Raw genomic sequence first — 22,037 nt, forward strand, 5'->3', positions numbered from 1 at the left:
CATGTCTTATACAGTGCTCTGCATCCATAGATCTCAAAGCACTTCACAATCTTTAGTGTCTTTATCCTACAGCACCTTCCCCTTGTGTGGAAGGGGAGTATTATTGTCCCCATTTCCCAGATTGGGAACTGAGGCACTAATAGTGTAAGGGCCTTGCTTGAGGTTGCATAGGAGAGATCTGTTGGAGAGCAAGGAACTAAATCCAGTCTCAGGCTAGTGCCCGGATTATTGGACCATCCGTGAATGCAAATTGGGCATGTGTAATATTAAATACAGTTGAGTAAAAAAAATCCCACAACTCAAAAATCAGAGAGAAATTATCTCTCTTCAGTATGATTTGAAACCCTGGCAGTGCAGAGAAGACAGAACTTCATATCGCATCTACTATCGTTCTTGTCTGTTCTTTTTATTATTAGTAGTGTCTTGCGTGGTATTGTGTCTGCTCCCTGACTGAATTATTGAATCTTTGTACACCAGGGAATAACAAATAGCAGCAAAAAGTGAATCCTCTTGTTGCTGAAGAAGAACATCTGTTCCCTAAGCTTTTGTGCATACAAAAGAGACATGGACATGTTGCTGAAGTAAAATGTATCTTTGTGACCATACTTCCGGAGTATTCAAACTAGCTCTAAGAGAAATCCCCTTTGCAAAAGAATGAAGTGAGAAAATGATATATTGGCAGAATTACCACCCAGCTGATGATTGCATTATTGGGTGCTCACTCAGTCTTTACTCCCATTGATTTCAGTGGGTGTCTCCCTGACTTAAGGATTTAAGGACTGAACCTGAATTGAGGCTTATTTCCCAAGTGACATTCAGTGTGTATTGTTATAGCTGCTGGTTGTTCAGGTGTGGTGTAGTCTTGGTCTTTACTCGTCTTGGAGCTTCTGTTGGGACTCAGTGGGACCAATCCTGCAAGGCGCTGAGTGCTTCCTTAGAACCACTGAGCACCCTTAACACTCAGTTTTTTCAATGGGGGAGTTAAGAGAACCCAGCACTTCGACAAAACTACTCTGTATCTCCCCAAATTCAGTCCATTCTGACAAGTAGCTCCTATGATGTTACGTTAACAGCTGTAATTGGTGCATAGACAAATGTACATTTATTTTTTGCATTCTTTTGGGGTTGGGCTGTACCATCACTGATGCTAAACTGCATTTACTGCCTGGAACATTTGATGTGTGCAGGAGTGATGATGGTGGCCAATTAGAAAATCTCCAGACCTAATCAATAATAATAAATGAGAGATGTGGTTAAAATAATTTAGTAGGGGACAGTGGATGAAAATACTAAAAAAAAACCCCACCTAATTTGTTAACTGTAAACAGAGTAAGACACTCAGATTAGTAAATATATTATGCACATTTTATATTTTAACACTGATTTTTTCCATGGATTGGCTTTAGAACATAATACATGTGTTAAACTCCTTTGTCAGCTAACAAACTGAGTGTTTACTGTGTTGACTATTCATTATTATGACTGATTTATTAACGCTCTAACTGCAAATAAAAAGCTGAGCAAACATCAAAATATGAAAGCATAACATGGGACTTGTGATACATTTTACATGAATTGGCTGTCATTCATCCTCTGGAAAGTATATATTAGTTTGCTTTTTGCTGCACAACTTGGGATCTACAGAATTATTTTTAGCAGTTTTGCTCTTCTGCCACCCATTTTACCAAAAAGCGGACACGGTTACAAGTCAGCACTTTTCCTTGTAGAAGTTAATTCATGAACTGGTTTGAAAGAGGAGCTTTGCCCTGTTTGGCACAGTGGAAGTTAGAAGCAGCACAGCTCCTGGATCCTATATGAGCTTGCAGGAGTTACCTGGTTGTTCTTTAAGCACAGATAAAGGGGGGCTGAAAAGAATAGTATATTTTGTATTGCTTTAGCGCCTACATGCCTCAGTCAAGGATGGGACCCCCATTGTGCTCGGTGCTCCTCAGGTGCACCAAAAAGATGACCCCTGCCCCAAGGAGATCACAGTCTACAACTGAGAGACAACAGGTTGATACAAAAAAAACAACATGGGGAGCACAAGGTAATAGTGAGTTACTTATGGTTGCAGTGGCAACAGCACACTAGCTGCCCAACCAGCATTAGGAGTTTTATAGATATCATGGCAGAGGTACCTTGCAGGAGCTTAACATGTAATGGCTTTGAATTTGTACAGGGAACTCCTGCCATTCCTGAGCGGTAGTATGAGAGGGCAGGTGTCTGTGGGAAAATCTGACTAGTGGACACTGAAAGCTGACTTTGGGTTGATGGCTCAGTGGAGTATAAGAAATTTGAGTTATCTGAGATTTGCCAATCTCTAAATCCGGCGGGTTGAAAATTGGGCCTGCAACCCCCAGCACTTCCACTCAGCTGTCTCAGCAGACCTAGGTACAATGGTTGCAGAGAAGAAAGGAAATTGGGGTTAAAATTTGCATAGTGAAATGTCTGTAGATAAAACTAGTTCCTAAGATCAGAGGTTCACAGGAGTTGAGCTGCAGCATTTGGGTGGCACTGTGTAATGAACACAGGGGCTTCAGCCAACAGATGCAACCATTCCATAAATCATACACAAACTGAGGAGCTGGCATTAGGACTCTGCTGCTTCAGCTGCCACTCAAAGCTACAAGAGACCTGCAAAAGGTCCATTATACTCTCTGTGGTCCAGTCACAAGGGAGCGATCTCTCTCTCTCATACACACAAAGTCAATATGTTACATACTCCTATTTAAATCAGTGTCTCATGAGCCTTCATTGAATTGAACAGGAGACAATTAACTCAATTAAATCAATGGTAATTCTATTAGAAAAGAGAAGAGACAAGACCAAGAGAGGGTTTAATAATTAGCAAGTTGCTAATAGAAAGGTGATGTGCTCGGAGAAGCATTGCAGTGGCCAGACTGTGGATTTAGCCATCACTGCTGCGTTAGTGGGGAGTGAAGAGGGCCATGCCTGGGCAATAACTCCAGAGCTGCCCTTCCTGCAGAGAACACAGACAGCCACGGTGCTTCTAGGGACACGGGGAGAGCACGTACAGGAGCAACCATTGTTTTTCCCTTTTAGGGAGAGCATGTTTCTCACCCAGCACTGGCCATAGGCCAATGGAAGAGAGGTTAGAGCCAGGGGTTCAGCCTTGCTCTACCCTATTTCAGGTAATTGGCATCATTAGCCATTCTATGATTCCTTCCTTCTTTCTGCAGACATGCACAGTGAGTGGGGCTTCAGTGGCCAGATCTTAAAATCCTAATGTTGCAGGACTTTGACAAGAGTATGTGCATATGATTCCATCACTCACTTGATGTTACTCCCAAAAAATCCATACCTGGTACACATGTAGCTTTTCTCTACCCCATCCTTGTGAGTAGGACAGTGTTCCGGCAGTGGTTGGGAGTGTCCATTGGTGATGAGGATGTGGTATCCATTATAGCCATGTTCTCAATAGGAGCAGCACCTCTGAAAATTGGGACCTAAAAAATGGGCATAGTGAGACCAGAGAAGTGGGTTTGGGATATGTCCACAGGGGAACACCCCTACCATGAACATTAAAGCCAAGTTCTGCCTTCAGCTTAGACTTGCTGGTGTTTCTAGAGTTGGTTTTTATGGCAATAGAATCCCTTCAATCCCACTTGGGACCCAGGCAATGTCATGGTGTTGCATAGTGGTGATGACTGATGCTACATGATTACCCAGTCATCCTCATGATTTTGTAAGATATACATTTGTCCCATTAGATTTTAGCCCAAATTTAGCTGTGTGTATACATAACTCCCATTGACCTCAGGAAGTGATGAGGCTGCATATCTGGATCTCTGGAGCTAGTTCCCTCACTTGTGAGAAGTGTCACAATCTCAGTGGGTATAAACTCAGTAGAAAATTCTGATTTGCCTGCTCTATGCCCAACTCATGTTGGAAGCCCCCCGCATCACAACAGGGGACTTGTTGTTTTTCCCATTATCAGTTTAGCTGCAGTTAAGGCCTTCCTTGGCCACAAAGGGAGGGTAAGATTTGCTCATAGGAATTTGAGAATCTGGCTTTAAAGGTGCCTCCTACATTGATGATATTGATTTACACCAGTTCTCACAAAGTCCAAGATTCTAAAGAAAGGACAGAAACCATTTAAAAAACTTTCACACACTGCCTTCAATCACGCAAGCCTACAAAAGCCGCAAAGTATATCAAGGAAATGGGATTAAAAGGTTTTCAAAGAAATTGTTGGCAATTTGCAAAATTGTCCGTTCTACAATTTTAAGTTTCCTCTATGAAATGCTAAAGATCTTTTTGTTTCATTTCTTGGAGAGAAGGAGATATTCAGAATCAACCAGGTTATTAAGCCACAGTCTGGAAAACTCAGGGAATCTCACTTGGTTACTCACTTGGCCATATTGAGCAGTACCATCCTGAGCCAGCACTCCAATGGGAATGAATGGGACCTCCGGGTCAGTGTGTCTCGGGTGGACTCAGGTTTTGGTCCCGCATCCTGCGGTTGTGTAGGAATTTTTATTGTCAGAAGGGGGCAATGAAGTTTGAGAACTCCTGGCAACACAGCTTGGGCTTGCTGAAAGATTTTCTAAGGTTATCTTTCAACCTAACGTAAACCTCGTGGACTTGACCCAATTGATTTGTGGATTTCATGATAAAGACCACATACACTCATAGTTAAAAAATTATTGTTTTGAGCTAAAGCCAGCAGAAACTCAATAGTTTCAATAGAGCTTCCCTTTGCATTGCAGGGGTAACTTCTGCTACAGAGCAAGCTCCTGGAGGCATTATACCTGCTTCTGGCCTCCAGCTATCCCCAGTTCAACAGCACATTTCTTCCTCTCCCCAGAGAACAGCTCTGGCTTTTTAGAACCAAGCTTGGGTGGTTTCCAGCATTGGCCACAAAGATGGAATGCTTGGCTCTTGTGCTAGTTAAATAGTGCAGCACAGGCAGGCAACAAATCAGGGACCACGGCTAATAGCAGCAAAAAAGGATTAAATGAAAAATGAACCTCAGGTTCAATCTGTGGATGTCATTAGACACCGAGATGGCTATTAATTGTCACTTTTTATTTTTCCTAGCCTTATTTAGGCACATGCGGGAAAATATGCCTGATTTCATTAGGGTTCACAAACAGTGCTGTGGTCTCTTTATGAGAATAAGTGACAGGCTATTGTGTCTGGATTAGATCCAAGAATATCTGAATAACACCAGACTGGGTTTCCTGCCCTTTGCACTTAGATCTCTTGCTAGCAATGAATTCCATGTTAGTATCCCAGTTGTAAATATTGCATACCAATCACTCAAGTTGGCAGAAGATATTTCTGCTTGGCAAATGATCCAGAAACATTCCCCTACCCCCCCAGGTTTATTGGTCTCTAAGAAATGCATTTGTAAGATGTTCCAGCATTTCATTATAGTATATGCATGCAGGCTCAGGAGACAGCTTTAAGCAAATGCTTCCTTTATTGTCAAAATCTTTTCCCCATACTTTACTCCTAATCAATACACTGTCTTATTAAATGCTTTAGTTTGGCATTTGCCACAGTGTGTTGTATCATGATCTAAAGGACCATAATCCAATTAAACCAGAGGACCATATTGTGGATGGATAGATTAGATTGGAGAGAGAAAAAGAGCTCACGATTGTATGAAAATGCAAAGCTCAACCAAGAATGAAATATGATGTTGCTCAAAAAGTACACAACTTCTTTCAGATCTAAGTCATTAGGCACATCCTCCTTAACTTTTAAATATTTGGCACAGAGAAATGGTTTAATAGTATAAGTATCATCTTTGAAATATGTTCATTCCCTGAAAACAAATGCTCACCCCCCAGCAGAGCTGATTCAGTCCTTCATCCTTTGGAAGTCACTAGTGAGGTTATTCTGGGCAGGGGAGAGGTGAATTAGACCTTATAAGTCAAGGTCATGCATGCCCTGTCTGGCTGTGCTTCCAGTAGGGTAGATCTACAGCTGCTTAAGTCCCAGGGTATGTGCTTTGATAACTCAGGGTAGTGACCTAAGCTTCTGTTCCCCAGCTCCCTCCTCAATCCTCAATGATCTTTTAGCACTTCAGATGACCCAGTTTTACTGCTCTGTGACTTAAAGAGAACTGAGATTTTTCTAAAGATCTTTTTCTATCAGTTTCTCTCCTTTGGGCCTGTATTAAGAGCAACAATAAGAGAAATGGGAAAATAGGATGTGAAAAAATGCCCTCATTCTCTTCCAGTGTGCTATAATGTGATTGTGGGTCAGAGCAGCTCTATTTTCTACCCTAGATTTGTTTAACAGGTAATCCTCACTCAGAAGACTCTCCAATACCATGGATTCCTCAAGCTCCTCAGTTTTATTTACATCGTCTATATCTGAAAACAAACACTGTACTCAACAGCATGTATTTAGAGTACTGGGTGCTATCTTTTGGGTGGTTGTTTTCATGCTGGTTGCTGCACTGCAGTTGCGGTTTCAGTATTCAGCACAGAAACAGAAAAGAGGTGAAAAGTCATAATTCCAGCCTGTGCGTGTTCTTTGACTGGCCAGTCTGATGTGATGAATTTAATCTTTTGACATGTTCTTCCCAATTATGTTAATAGCAGCGATTACTGCAGATGACAGCAAATTAGATAAGGCAGAATCCCCCAATGCTTACTGCCTGCCACTGAATTAGTTTTGGCTGTAACATTTCATTTGATTGAAGAGTGGTGCTTCAAATCCATATAGTACTCAATATTTTTAACCTTCTCTGGGAAGCAGAAACATTAGGCTTTTCAGCCCTGCAGTACTTGGGTTCTCAGGACTGTGCTGTGATGGCTTCAGGACGAATTGACAGATTTTGAACCATGTAGGGGAAAATGAGTTTTGCTTACCAGGACAAGAAAACCTTACGAGTGTTGGGATAAACAAACCTCTTGATTTACCTTGGGATTTACAATCCTAGGCCTGATCATGCCCTCTGTAATCATCTACTCCAATGGGACACTGCAGAGGGGCAGGGTCTGCTTAAACAGAACAGCTCAGCTAAGGCCTACATTTGAATCTGCCAGGTCTTTTTTCACTCTAAAATGTAACCCCATATTCTGTCCCCTCCCCACACTTACACCCAGGTAGATTCAGATGAGGATTATTTCCCCTACCCCCACACTGTGAAGCCTGTGTTACAATAGAACTGCTCCCCTAAAATCTAGGCTGGTAAATAATCTGTAGACTGGTCAGTTTAAATTAGCATAATTGTTTCAGTTGTTAATCTATGAACAGATGTCTTTCTAAAAAATATGCTCTAGCTCAACCACAAGATATGGGCTTGATGCTAGGCAGTTAATGGTTGAAGTTCTTGGGCTATTCTATGCAGGGAGCCAGTGTAGATGATCACAATGCAAAAATAGGGTGTATGTATGTAGATATGCAGAGAACTTTTTTTTTCCATAAGATTTCTCTCTACTCCTCTCTTTACAGTCTTTGCTGAGTACATCACAAAGCTAATAACATTTAAATTTCAAATCAAACTTCCTAATTCACAATGATCCAAGTGGGTTCAAGTTTAGGCAAACTCTGTTAACTTTCCTTACCAACCCTTAGCTATTCATTATGCCTTGACAATGCCTCACTGGATGCCTGAGACTGGGGCAGTTATGCCCAGTGACTAGAGCAGGAGACAGATGCCAGAGCTGAGAGTCAGAGTAGAAGTCAAGAATCAGAGCTGAGGGTCAGAATTGCAGTCAGAGGTCAGGTGCTCGAGCCAAGCATCAGAGCAGAAGTCAGGCAGGACTGAGAACATGCAGACACAGGAGCTATCACAGCCAAAGGCCAGTGCTTTGAGCAGCTGGCAAACTGCTGCTGCTGGGTTTAAGAGCAAGTCTGCAAGTTTCCTCAGCCAATCAGGTGGGGCGTTCCATCAAGCTGTCTGACTGGTGCAGCCCAGCTGTGCTCATTAAACTGGCAGGAGACTGGGCAGGTGGAGCTGCAAGGCCTTATTCCTGACACTCATAACCTTTACTCCTGCAGCTTGTGTTCCAAAGAAATAAAGAGAAACTGGATTAAAGGAGAATTGTCCATTTCTTCCCAAATATCCTCTCCCATTTGTTGCATTTACTGAAGATAGGGTGGGCTTCCGGAAGCTTTACACTAGGGCATCGCAGCTCAGCTAAAATAGTCTCACCCAGAGCCCAAAACAACCATGAATCGAACCTTGATCCCCAGCTCTAAAAGATCATTAGCCAAAGGGGATGAGCATAGACCCTGCTTCAGCAAAGCATATAGGCATATACTTGGGTTTTATTGAAGTCAGTGGGATTTGAGTATATGCCTAAAGGCTTTGCTGCATTGGGGTCATAATCTCTATACCAAAAATCTCTAATCTCTGCATTGGGGTCATAATCTCTATACCTGGCCTAAAGACAGGTTGAAATGGGAGAATTTTTGGGAGGACTCCAGGTGATACCCGACCTGCCTTGGTAAAAGCTTTGCAGTAACCTTCCCAGAAAGGGACTAATTGCACAGAAGCAGACATATCCTGCCTTCAGGTATAGAATCCCCCTTTGATTTAATGGAGATTTCATGGCCCCAAAACATGACCCAGAATATTTGATTTAAATGTGCATGTATATTAAGTAGCTTCTTTAGCACTGGAGGAATCCTTGCAGCTCGTTGAAAGGAAAGAATGGACACAGGGGGCACAGGTAGTTCTGCAGGGGAGCTCAGCTATCACTGACTGAAGGCAGAAAAAAGTTGACAGTTGTTGTTAAGCGAACACTTTTTTGCTGAAGCTTTCAATGATGGATATAAATAATTGATCCCTGTGTATATGCACAGGAGTCCGTGCTATTTAGCTACAAACAAGAGAGACACGATGTTAGTCCAGAACAGAGAATTGTGTTTATGGTGCATTATTTATAACCATGCTGCCTACATGTCACTGACCCTATCATCACAGACACCCGCTTTCATTTTGCTTATCGTTCCTGGATAAAATGCAGAGAGATCCAGATAAAGGATGTACATTGCTTTTCTTCTAACTGGGATTTTAAAAATACCTTTACATTCAGTCAAACTGTAAAGCCCTAACGGTGTATGGATAAGGACACTAATACAAGAAAAAGTTCCTTTGATTTGTCTCACTGGTTTTATCTTCAACTTCACCAAATATCCGGTTGGTACAAATTGCTATGAATTCACAGTAACTCCTTATAAGTGTGGGGAAATTAACTGTTACTCTTCCACATCCCAGGACAGAAGCTCTGGTGTTATGACAAATGTGGAAATAGCATGATCTCTGTTGCTTTTTGCTAATCCTAACTGGACTGGTAGATAAAAGGCAGTAGTCACATTTAATAAGAATTGCTTGGTCAAAAATGATCTGTCCCTTCATTTCACGGCTTCTCAGAGCCATTTAAATAGCAATCAATATTGATAGAGCTGGTTAAATTACATCTGTGAGTAGTTTATTCTGAATCTTTTTTTTGTTAATTGTTGAATAATTTATTCACATGTGCACTTCCCCCATCCAATTAGCTCTATAGATATCAATTAGCTCTATAGATATCCACCACTAACACACCCAAAAAAGCACTCAGTGGAGCTCATCCCACCTTCAATGTTCCCTCTAATTTTTGACAGGCCGTGTGCACAAAAAATTTCTTCTGTGCAAATTATTGTGCGTGCGGTGTTTCGCCGTGTGTGCGGGGTTTAGGATCTGTGTGCGCGTGCACAGCTTAGGGGGAACAGTGCCCAACATTCTTAAAGCATTTTGTAAAAGAAAACTCGTTTCTGAATTTGTTAATGACAGTTCATCTCTCAACGTACAGGATCTCATCCATCCACGCTAAGATCTTATCTTATTAAAGCATAGTTTTGGTACCAATTAAACTAAAAAGGTAGAAAAACTGTTTTGTTAAATCTGTGCTGTTTATTGAAACAAGCTATACCAATATAAACACCCCATAGACTAGTATAACTGCATCCACGCAATACTGATTTAACAGCCTCTGTTTTTCTACCAATTTAGTTAAATTGATGTATAAACTGTACATAGACAAGGCATAAAAGCTTTATTTTACCTACCCACCTCTGAACAATAAACATATAATTGAGTTCATTTCAATCAAATTGATTCCCCTTTAAGAAAGAAATCAAGAAAAAATGGTAAAAATATCAAGACATCTAACAAAGGGCCTCTGATTTAGGTAAACAATTTGGGCCCGTTTTATCCCTGCTGTAGATTCATGAGAGTCAGTAGTTACACAGGGAATTAATTTGGTAGACTGTTTTATGCCTTTCCTAGGATGATGAAGCATTGACCAGCTATGTCAGCCATAATAACAATTCATGACTCAAAAGAGCTATGATGCAGCCCATTAATGGCACATGTACCCAGGATTTTTTTTTTTTTAAAAAGGCTAGTTTACTAAAGCCTGCAAAACTGTTAGAATCAAGTATTAAGAAGGTGATGAAGAGCAAAGATATGCAAAAGCTGAAGGCAGCCCCTAAGACCAGTAGACAACTTCACACAATTTTCAATAGGTGCCACATGAAAGAGGACACCATTCTTAGGACATCTCTGTCTAAAGGTCAAAATTCAGAGATGTGGTTTGTCTGTGAATGGGCCAGTTTTCAAAGGAAGATGCAATATGTGCAGCAACAAAGGTGTATGTTCAGCCATAGCACGTGTACAACCAAGATAACTGCATGCACAGATGCCTGTTTTACTTGTGCAAATCCACTGGTGGGTACATCCATTGCTCCTTCTTTGAAAAAATGGTTCCAGAGAATCTAAATCCATCTACCACAGTGATAGGTGACCCACCTACCACATACAGTCTAGAAACTAACTGCATTCTTCTTTCCTTCTATGGATCAGGGACAACCACTCACATTTTACCCTTCCCATGCTCTCTTATCCGCTGTCATTATATGCTGGAGAGTCTAATTTACTTTTGTTCATCTTCATGGCATGGAGTGGAAACTCCAGTGTATGGATACCAGTCCCTTTCCCAAAAATATCAGAGACCCTGACTTCCAGAGACAGGTTAAAGAGCAATCCATAGCCTTCTGGAAAAGTCCTGTACAATTCATTAGAACATGATAACCTTTTCAGTCCTTTTAACTATCTTATGGCATTTAACAAAGAATCATGTCCCTGCTACAGGCATGTAACTTACTTTATATATTAAAATTTCAGGTCTGGAAGCATCTATGGAAAACTGGTAGGTTTAAGGCAACATGGATACCATGTTGTGAGAGGAAGGGAAGGGATTTTTTAAAACTCTCTTGTTTAGATCCTTTGTTGCAGCCATGGAATGCACAGGGCAAAGGTTGCAGCGACTGCTTGCAACTGCTTGCAACCCTAAATCGGAGCACTCCCGGTCCTGGCCCTGCTATCCACTTCACCAGTACCCCAGCATATGGTGGAGCAGACTTCTCTCACTTACCTCATCTGCCATTGCAGCAGCTGAGTATCATCAATGTGCAGGGAAGTCCAGCCATACCAGCCTCAGGAAAAGGGAAGGGAGAGGCTGGCATAAAATCATTAGGCTGGCTCTGCCTCTCTGGAGGATTTCCAGCTTCAGGGTTTGTGCTAGCTGTGAGAATGCAGGCCTCTGCTTTTTGTTAACTTATTTAACTACATCACTTAAATACCAAAGGAAAGGAAAGCTTCTTTATTAAAGATTCATCACCCAAACCCCTTCTAGTAAAGGCCAAGAAAGATTCTGGTAATAAGTACTGGGTCCTTTAAGAAACTTCTCCAGAAAAACGGGACTTGTTACTGCTGATGTTTCTTAAATATCAGGACTACTGTATCCATAATGAAGAAGCAAAGTGTGTATGGTGGAGGGGGCAGCACTGGCTCATAGTATCCCTCTTACAGTCACCTTTAATTTCTTTCATCTAATGGCACCTTTATATCTCCCTTCTTCCCACACCCTAACAAGTACAACATAATGTTACCTGTGACATGCTTCCCTATTTATCAAATGTCGTGTATGTTCACTAGTGCATTTCACTTATTGCAGTGATTGCTGCTACTCACCTAGAGTATTGCTGTCCTGAATGAGGACGTTGACTATGGTGGTGATGATTATATGTTCTGAACCAGATAATTTGAGTTGCTGAGTTTCACGTGGTGAAATGCAACCAACGTAAGTAGGTACCAAATAACCTTGGCAGCAGTGGGTTCTGCAGAGCTCCAAAGCCCATGGGAACTCTCTATACCCCTGCAAGAATGGCAGGGATGAGAGTCACACCCATGGCCACTGATTTTTTTATTTTTTTGCCTGAATGCTGCAATTTAAAATTATGAATCATTCATGAGGCACGGTCCCTCTCTGCAAGGCCTACTGACAATTAGCATCTGTGACATGGGCTCTGTCTGAGGAGATGAGATGTTCTTTACTGAATGCTGATAAATCAGACAATTACATCTCTTGTGATTGCAAGTCAGTTTGTCTCCCCTCACTTAAGGTAAGGGAAAATCAACATGAAGTGCAATTAATATTTTACCTTGAAGCTTTTTTTAGGGAGTGGTTTTACCTTGTGTCATCCACACTGGGCTGAGAAAATGCATGTTAGGTGAACGGGTTATTTTTGAAGACTATATACTGGTTACACAGGCTTGTCCTGCCTGGTGTGGCTAGGGCACGCATGATAAAACCATTTCAGAAACCTTTGGCCCCATCTTACCTGAACCCCTTTATAAAATTGTTTCAGCTAATGTTTCATTCCACACTGAGCTATACAAGCACAACTCCCATTGGCTTCAATGGCAACTGCATGGCTACATCTGAGAGTTGAATTGGACCCCATAGGCCTAACCTACGGACTGAGGGGAAACGTCTGAATTTCTTTGACAACTTTTATTTTTTTCTGCAACTTCTTCCTCTCACTGATGTTACACTAGCATATTGTACACTCCTATTAAACTTTCCACCCAGAATGGATCACCAAAGCCAAACCCCCAATCCTGTTAATCTATCTATGTAGGCAAATTCATGCGGTGTGGAGTCCCATTGTCTTCACAAACCTTTGCCCATGTAAGTTGTTTTGTAGGTTCAGGGCTGAAAGAGAGTCCCTCATCTTCATTTTTTTCACTTTTCACCACCTTTTCAGGTGCATGAGAATCTCAACTGCTTAAAGACCCGTAAAAGTGTAATGAAAACATGGCTCATATTCATGTAGAAGATATTTTATTGCCTCTTCCTGCCTGGGAGCCATGTTCTCCAATCATAGGACAAGTATTATTCTTGAATGACCTATCTCTGGGCCTTAGAGCTAACATGAATAAATTCACAGCAATGATTAGTGATTCTTTTCAAGAAATGCAGAATAGCACAACCAGACTATGCCTTCTCTTCATTCAAGAAAGGGGTTAAAATCTTTAGGAATGTCTCTTCTTCAAAACCCAGGGAATGTGTAGTAGGTTGTTGGTGTTGTTTTTTAATCCTTGTTTCAATAAATCATATCTGGTAGTAAACAGGCCAAGTGGTTCAGAAGAATACAGGATTTTAGGGTGGGGATTCTTCCAAAGCATCATTTAGGAACACTTTCTTCCCAAACAGGTAACTTTCAGTTGCACCATTTTTCAGGTACACTGAAGCATTAAAAAAAAAAAATCTGTTGGTCTGTCCAAGTATTAGTGGCCATTTTTCACCTGCTTCTAGAGTTCACAGAAATGTAAGGACAACGTTTTCCAAAAACCTCACTCATAAAATTCCTGCGGCATAAATATTTGCAAGTCTTTGGAGCAGTGCCTAGGTGTGAAAATACACAACTGAACCTTCAGTAGCAAGTGGTCTTAAGATGAATTAGGAGGTGGAGCCCAGTCCACAAAAAGGCAGTGATGGTGTCAAGGATTGGGTGGGATGTGGATGCTTCACAGATTCAGAGGTTCAATTATTAATCAGTTGTTTTATGCGAGTGTCTAAAGAACCCATCCAAGTCCATGCCCCTTTGTACTAGGTGCTATATATACACTATGGGCCCAGGTCATCAAAGGTGTTGGAAGTTAGGCACCTAAATACCTTTGAGAATCTGGGCCATAGTGAGTACTCAAGAGCTTATGCTTTAAAATAAACAGTACAGAGTGAGAGAAGAAACAAAGTCAAAAATGTGAAATGACATGCCTAAAATCACCCATCTGGTCAGTAGTAGAAGTGGGAACAGAACCCAGCTCCAACAGAGTTTGTGTAATCATCCAACCTCAAACTCGTGAGATTTGTCACTATTATATAATCCGCTGTACTCTGTCGTCCCCTAATAGAATAGTTCCAGCAACCCTGGCCTGAGATATCAAAACCTGGAAATTTGCTGCCACAGTAAATGTAACACTTGAATTGATTAGGGGCACTTCAGACATCAAGCTAATTTCTTAGTCCTGGAGCATTGCATATTTGCTATGTTTATCACACTGCATTAGGTGTTTAATGAAAAAGAAGTTCCCAAAGGATTACTCAGCTTCATGTTGACAGCAGAATCTGATTTGTAGCAGATTTTGTCAGGTAATTATAACATGGAGCTGAGGGGCTTGAATTGAATATCTCATGACAGCAACTTAACCAAAAAAATCACCCTTTTTGTTTGGAGAAAAAAATCAACTCACAAAAAAAAGTTTTCTTCTGGTTTTACTAGTTCAGTAAATTAGTCAGCAAATTAGTGTAGATATTATCCAGATTACTATAGATGTGCTTCTCAGCATGAAATATGTGAGCCAGATAATCAGTGTCACTCACCATTTGCAGCTATTTTGGAAACACCTGGTTCTCATATGCTTATTAGGAAACAGTGTGTGGGTTTTTAATTTGTATTGTCTCATGTTATGTTGCATTAAGCGGGATCAGCTGGAGACAGTGGAAACCTACATGCTGATGCTGCAAACAGAAGATAGCAAGAGCCTGGGTTGAACATACCAAATGGCATTAGAATACCCAGTTGGTTACTGACCAGAAATGGCTCAAGAACTTTATTGAAATGAAAGGAGAGATTCATACAAGAGAGAGGGAGGGACTCAGCCCAGTACAGCCAAAAGTAGCCTCCATAAAGAGGACCCAGCTATATCCCCACCTGAAGCTGATCAGGGCAGTTGTCTGTACCTCTAAAGCAGGATTAAGATTTGTTGGCTTCGTAGCCTAGGATGATGGCAGCAGGTAGGATGGGGACAGAGAAGGGGAGAGACTGAGATTTAGATGAGAGCAGAGCTGGCATGGAACAGACTCATTTACATGAGTTTCTCCTACCGGACAGGTTTCAGAATAGCAGCTGTGTTAGTCTGTATTTGCAAAAAGAAAAGGAGTACTTGTGGCACCTTAGAGACCGTTTCACATCTTCTCACCACAAAGCTGTTTCTGGTTTGGGGGGTTCTGTCGTGGGCCAGTCAGACAGTTTGGCATCTTGCATATTCAGCATCCATTGCCTGTCATAGTTTGTGCTGCTCGGAAGACTGCAATTGCAAATGAATAGGAACAGAGAATTTGCCCTGCAGGATCAATCCTTTGGTTCTTTTAGACTGGCATCATTCCTCTGCTGATGCCCCATATCTGATGTTTCACAGGGAAACAAAAACCAGCCATTCCTAACACACCTTGCCAACTGTCCAGTGCTGTCAAGGGACTCATGGAGAATGCTTTATACATTCATTATATCAAATGACTTTCTCCCAGTACAATGTGGTCCTATAAGCCACTGATGATTCGGACACTTACTGAGTTCTGCTTATTCTAATCACTTGCTCTTCCCATTGAAATCGATAAGAATTCTAAAGAGCAAAGTGAACAGTAGTTTATGGCCCTTTACTGACATATTTTCATTGGCTCTAGGCTCTGTACTAATTTAGGTTCTTTCTTAATAATGATCATGGTGTTAAACAGGCATCTGTATTATTAGCACTCTGTGTGTGTTTTCTGAACACTCACAGTTGATTATCAGTAGTCGACACTAATTGATTCTGTCACTGACCCTGCACATGCAGCTATGGATTGAACGTGGACAGAGGGATTTAGAGAAACCTTGAAATATCAGTCTCAGCATTTTATGGCTATTAAACTGAAGGAGGTGATATAAGGGCAAGGAGAAAACAGACACTGGGGTGGAGCATTTACAAAGCAGATGCCTGTTAACCAACAATTCGGTACATTTCCTTCAGTTCTTTTTATTAAGCCACAATATGTGGATGTCTCATTCTATGTGAGATGCATGAGATGTTCAAAATGCTTAGCTATAATTATACAAATGCTGGAAGGGAAAGGCGTTCTCTATGGCAGAAATATTTCTCCATCCAGATTTTGGAGTGCAGCTTCCAGACTTGGGATTCAGTGGCTTTTTAAACCCATTTCTTATTTCTCAAACTCTTTAAACAGTTATCAGGGTCACAGGATGTAACTGATCATTTGCAATGGAAGTAGTTAAAAGTCAACCTTTGTCAATCCCAACCTTGTGTCTCTCAGCAACAGAAGTTGGTCTAATAAAAGACATTATGTCACCCACCTTGTTTCCCTTGTCAATCATAACTGAGAAAGGGCCAGATTCTGATCTGAGTTACACCAATGTAAATGCAGTAGAGCTACGCTGTATTTACACAGATTTGGCTCTCTTCTGTGCTAATATAGGAAAATCTGAGATACTGCACCATGGTAACAGCTAGAAATAATCAATTTTTAATAGCATGTATATAAACCCTATTAGTCCTAATTTCAAATTGAAGCTTAAACACTCCCAAATAGAAGATTTAATTTAAGAGAGTTTTTTTTTTCATCAGTTTGTTGTCTGCCCTCTTGTTTCAGCTGTTTGCTAGTCATGTTCTTACAGGCTCAGATGTTCACTGCTGGCTGCCAGCCTGTTTGCTAATGAATGGCCATCACTACAATAACTGCTCAAAAGTTCCATTCCCACACTAAGGGTATCCCAGAATGTTTACACATAGGGAACTTCCATAGGCTTAGAGGCAAGGAGAGGAATTCTGTGTAGTTGCCACTCTCTATTTCTTTGCATTCATCTTCCTGGTGTCGTATTTGTCTCCATACGACAAAGCAGAGGGGAGTTTCTGACCCAGCGTTTGCAGTTGGTATTCCCTGTTCCCTGAGCAAACTTCCTTACAGAGAAATCAGATGGTGTAGAATGCCAGTTACGTGGGAAGGAGAGAAATGTTTTGAATGCACTATTAAACTGACCTGAAATTACACTGGTTTTGAGTCAAAAAGTTGCCCTGTGCACCCAATAGCTGGCATATAGGTTTTCAATAACAAGGAGCTTAATAAACCATCTTTTAAGAATTGGCTGTGTCAACGAATCAGATCTTAATGCTAACATTTGCCTCAAAGCATTTATAAAATATATCCTATGTTCGTGGCCCTCAATGCAAAATCTGCAAACTGAAAACTCATCTATTTTAAAATTAAGGTTAAAATGAAACCAAAAGCTTTCTAATGTGTTTTTATCCTATGTAATGTAATGTAAACACCTCTGCTCTTAACTAAATTAGATGACTGGGATTTATATTTGTAATCTGTTTCCATTTGCTATTAAATATTCTTTCTAGTGAAGTTAAATACATTTCAGTTCCATTCAGTGGGTGTTTCATGGTTGTTATTGGATTAGGAGAGCAGGGAATAGATCCTTTGCTGGTGTCATTTGTCAGAGTTCTGATGGTATCACTGGACTCCAATGGAGCTATGACAATTTGCATCATTTGAGGATCTTTCCCTTAGGCTACTAGATTTCCTATGCTGAGGATATTTTTAAACTGTTGGCACTTAGACTTTAGGGGTTGTTTACTTTGTTTATTTCTGAATATTTGAAACTAAAGACATTACAATAATTTTATTACTAATGGTTACTGAAGTAGTGTGGGATGCAAGTGTGTAAAGGGATGCTGTGTAAATACAACATGGTCTGGTATGGTGGTAGTAGAGAATGGGGGAGTATGCTCTCATTTCATATGATCAAGAAGGGGAGTGAATTGAAGTGTTCATACTGCTGTATGGTTATTTTAGTTGTTGTTAGGCTTTGCAAGGTTGCTGCTGGTCTCCTATTATTAGCATACTTTGTCATGTACTAATTGTGACTTTGTTTTAATTGTTAGCAGCAACTAGTCTGGGGATTTCAATGGAATTTGAGCTCCCTATCTCATCAGGTGCATTTGATGCTGCTAGGCTTATAGCCTGGTATAGGCACCTCATATACACTAAAAGAAAGCAAAATAAATCAACATGATGAGAATATCTCTACCTTCCAATATTACTGTTAGATGGCTTTTAACATCCCCTGGTTGTGTTCACTCACAAATTGACTTCACTTGTTCAACCCCTGCATTGTTCTTATCAGTCCAAGTGTGTTATCTTCTGCATGAGGCATTTTCACATTAAACTCCCTGCCTGTAGAACTAGATTATTTTATCTATTCAGACCTGGATCCTGCCGTCTCTCTTCAGGCAAACTCCTGTAAAGTCAGTGACATGTTTGCCTCTGCAAGGGTTCCAGCTCCCATAGAACGTGGCAGTCGCTGATCAGGGTGAAATGTATAAACATATTTTAATTTAGCTTTACACCAGTGTATTATCTGGTGAATACATTAACTGTGCATTGCACTTTGGGGGGGGCTTTACAAATGTGAATGGGATTGATTGAATACCAAAAACAAAGTACATATGCTTGTCACTTTCCTACTGTACTCTCCATAAGTCTCATCCTTCTGGAAATAATGGAGCAGCAGTACCCTTTTTTCCTGAACATCTTTTTTATTTTTCATCTCTTTTGGATAACTGTTCATCTCTTTTGGATAAAAGTTGTCTGTATTAAATCGTAGTTTACTTCTAGGGTCTACATTTAGATTCCAGAACTCCATACCGTACCTGAAGGGAGAACACTTAATTATCAATTACCACTCCATACAAAACACTAAATCTGGACTACAGATAAGGCATACAACACAATAAAAATAGCATTATCTGTTTATCCTATGTTTTAATAGGAGCTTGTTAAGCAACAATGGCAGGAGGTAGATGGGATTCTATCTCCTACAAGTTCTACCTAAGTAACATAAAACCAGTTTTCCTTTGCCCTGTGGCTTCTTCTGTAGCTTAAAGAGTTTAAAAATGGAGCACATCTCCCAACTGGTGAATATCATTAGCATAAGGGCTTCCCCAGCATAGCTAACTCTATGCTCCTTCCCTAACCCACTTCTGCTGCACACAGTACACATGACATGTTCAGGTAGATGGGCCATTGTTTGCTGGTTATTATTGGTTACCATATGTCCTGTAGCGGGCTGTTGCTGTTGAGCATAAGCTCTAATCTACACCACGGGCTGAAGAAGCCCAGAATATATGGCAGTGAAAGGGGATATAAAGCCATCTCTGTGGCCCCTTCCCCCCCGCCCTTGTGTCTAATGGAGCTCAGGTGGGATGGAAAACCAGGTCCAATGGCTACAGACTGACCTTTTTCAAAACACAAAGAGATCCATGTAGCTGAGCTGATTTCTCAGTTGGCCACTTGATGCCACCCCAGTACCAGGGTCCTCTGCATATATTTGCTTTTCTCATGTTGCTAGACAAAATACTGTGCAGAATCTGGAAACAATAAAACTTGATTAACTGCATGTAACATACGGTATAATCAATATTTATTTCTCCATCATAACTGACTGATTAAATTAAAATGCAAAAGGGACATGATGGCAGCAGCCAGCATTGCTGCTGTGATGCAAAAACTAGTGCTTTGACTTACCAAGAGGCATCTTCTGTTTTCAGCACTAAATGCAAGTATAATGTGGCTGCTTGTATGCTTGCCATATCTTATACCTATATCCAATCTCATTATGTCCATCATGGGGGAGATTTTTAAGTCACATTGGGTATTGAATTGTCCTTCTTGCCCTGGAGAATCTCCTTCCACTCCTTTTTTCCCTCCAGAGAAAAAAACTATGTGACTAACAGTAAGTGCCAACATTAGGTTAACCTTTTCTCATTGGCTCCCCAAATAACTATAACTTCTTTATCAAACACTTATAGCACTGGTCAAAAGCAAAAGTGTTGGAAAAAGTCAGCACCTCTTAGGTTCTTGGTATAGAGTATTAGAAAGTTTGGTCCTTGTGCACATTCAATGACAATCTAAGATGTTGCATATTTACGTCTGAGAGGAATGAAACAAGGTCAGGAGAGATGGTATAAGAAGCTGAAGAGAATAGAGCATATTAGTTTAAAAATAAATTGGAAGAAGAAAGTCAGCTAGAATTTGGTTTGGAGGAGTAATCACACCTTTCAAGGACTCAGACAGAAACATGAAAGAGAGGTGGGAAGAGGATATAATATCGTGAGCTATATATTGTCAGATTTTTCAAAACTACTGAGCATCGACTGCCATCATTGATTTCAATGGAAATTGAGTACTCGCTATCTAGGAAACTTTGTACTAAAAGTTTCCTTATGCTTTATAACCCAGGGTTTGTAATTGCACTGTAGTTACATTATAGTTTGTATAATTACATTTTGATTATGCTTTTTTATCTCTATTTATTATTCAATAACAACTGGAAGGCTAGCTACATGATAATAAAGGGATATCAATATCCACTTACTTCCATGCCACTACTTGTACTGTTACTACTAAAGTTATACTTTGATACATGTGGTTATTACAAACTCATGTTCTATCAACTTTCCCTAATGTCTGAAGTAGTTATGCTGACTTCTAGAGTTGAGCAAATCCCAGGTACATTTTACACAATCAATACTGTAATTACTTTGTAGCTTTATTTTCTGATATATGCTAACTTTCAAGTAAATACAATATAGTTAAAGTACCAGGATTCTAAAAATATAAAACTAAAGAGGCTAAGAGCTGTGCAACAAATATTCCAGTTAGTCGTGGAACAAAAATTTCCACTTTTTTTGCAAAGAAGGGAACGTCTTTCTTATTGACAAGAATTTAATGTTATTAAATGGAATTCACCCTGCAAGACATGAAAAGCTCTGATTAACTGTTGAGATTTCAAGTATATAACTGGTGTTACATATGTATAAACTAACACACAGTGTAATTTCACTCACTGTATGTAGTTTAACCATGTTGTCTCTATGTAAGGCATTAACATGGCCATGTCAGCTTTGGGAGCCATAGGTCTTCAAATTTCATTCCAGACCAAACCACAGCGTGTCAAAAGAAATAAGAAAGAGCATGAGCAGGGAGGTGAAGGAATGAATAACTGACATGCATGTCTTTGAGAGTTTTGCTGCTACTGACTCTAACTACAAAGTCAGGCAAATAAACATGTCCAATGCTGCCAAATGTGGAAGGTATTTGAACAACACAATTGAACATATAAACCTTTGCTCTCCAAGCATCCCCAAACACTGTGCAATAAATAGAATAATATGTAAGTTGAACACTTAAGGCAGCAGCAAACTTGTATCACTTTATTCTATTCTTTAAAACTGATACTGACAAGGATTTTACAGACAGAACCAGGAATTATTGCACAGACTATGGCCTGCTGTAATTGGAAAGAGCCTGAGATCCCATTCTGTCAGTGACACCTGGGACATACTAAACACTGATCTGGAAGGTAGAGCGTGTCTTGGTATTCTACTGATTGTAATGAAAAGCGAGTTAAAGCAGAATGGTCGGCCCAGCATCAAGGGGATTACACACTGTACTGGGCCAACACATATATCCACATAAAAGCAAATCAGCATGGATACTGGGATATCACTAAGGGCCTTAGGATTATGCTAGGATTATGGTATGACTCTGCATGAATGGAGATGACAGAATCTGGCCTTTAGGCTCAGCCCTGAATGGCAGGAGCAGTGTCAGTAGTCGCACCCAGGAGAAGCCTTGGTTTTCTCCCATGCTCCCCCCTTGGTCTGGTTTGGAAAAATAATTTGCTGCAGACCTTGAAGGGATTCCCTCCTCGCCTCTGGCCACGTACTCTAACCAGCTAGTAGGGGCCGAGCCGAGCAGAGCCAATGTTGCACATGCTCCCCATGACTCTCTGCTCCCACCTGATTGTTCAGAGCAGTATCCAGAGAGCAGGGGCTGCATTCTGCATTGGATCTGGACCCAAGATCCAGATAGACT

General features: G+C 40.7%; 1 protein-coding gene and 1 long non-coding RNA gene across 3 annotated transcripts in view; one reads left to right on the forward strand and one right to left on the reverse strand.

Annotated features, from left to right (window-relative positions):
• Positions 1-11,472, reverse strand: part of LOC140916517 (uncharacterized) — a 49,127-nt gene extending 37,655 nt beyond the window's left edge. Inside the window, exons 1-2 of the long non-coding RNA XR_012160537.2 lie at positions 11,406-11,472; positions 3,323-3,467 (exon numbers count right to left, since the gene is read on the reverse strand). This is a non-coding gene — a long non-coding RNA (uncharacterized LOC140916517). The remainder of the gene's footprint in view (positions 1-3,322; positions 3,468-11,405) is intronic.
• KCNIP1 (potassium voltage-gated channel interacting protein 1) overlaps positions 1-22,037 on the forward strand; it is a 542,944-nt gene that overhangs the window by 84,773 nt on the left and 436,134 nt on the right. The gene's annotated exons all lie outside the window — the stretch shown is intronic.

This window comes from Lepidochelys kempii, chromosome 8, assembly GCF_965140285.1.
Source record: "Lepidochelys kempii isolate rLepKem1 chromosome 8, rLepKem1.hap1, whole genome shotgun sequence".
NCBI lineage: Eukaryota > Metazoa > Chordata > Testudines > Cheloniidae > Lepidochelys > Lepidochelys kempii.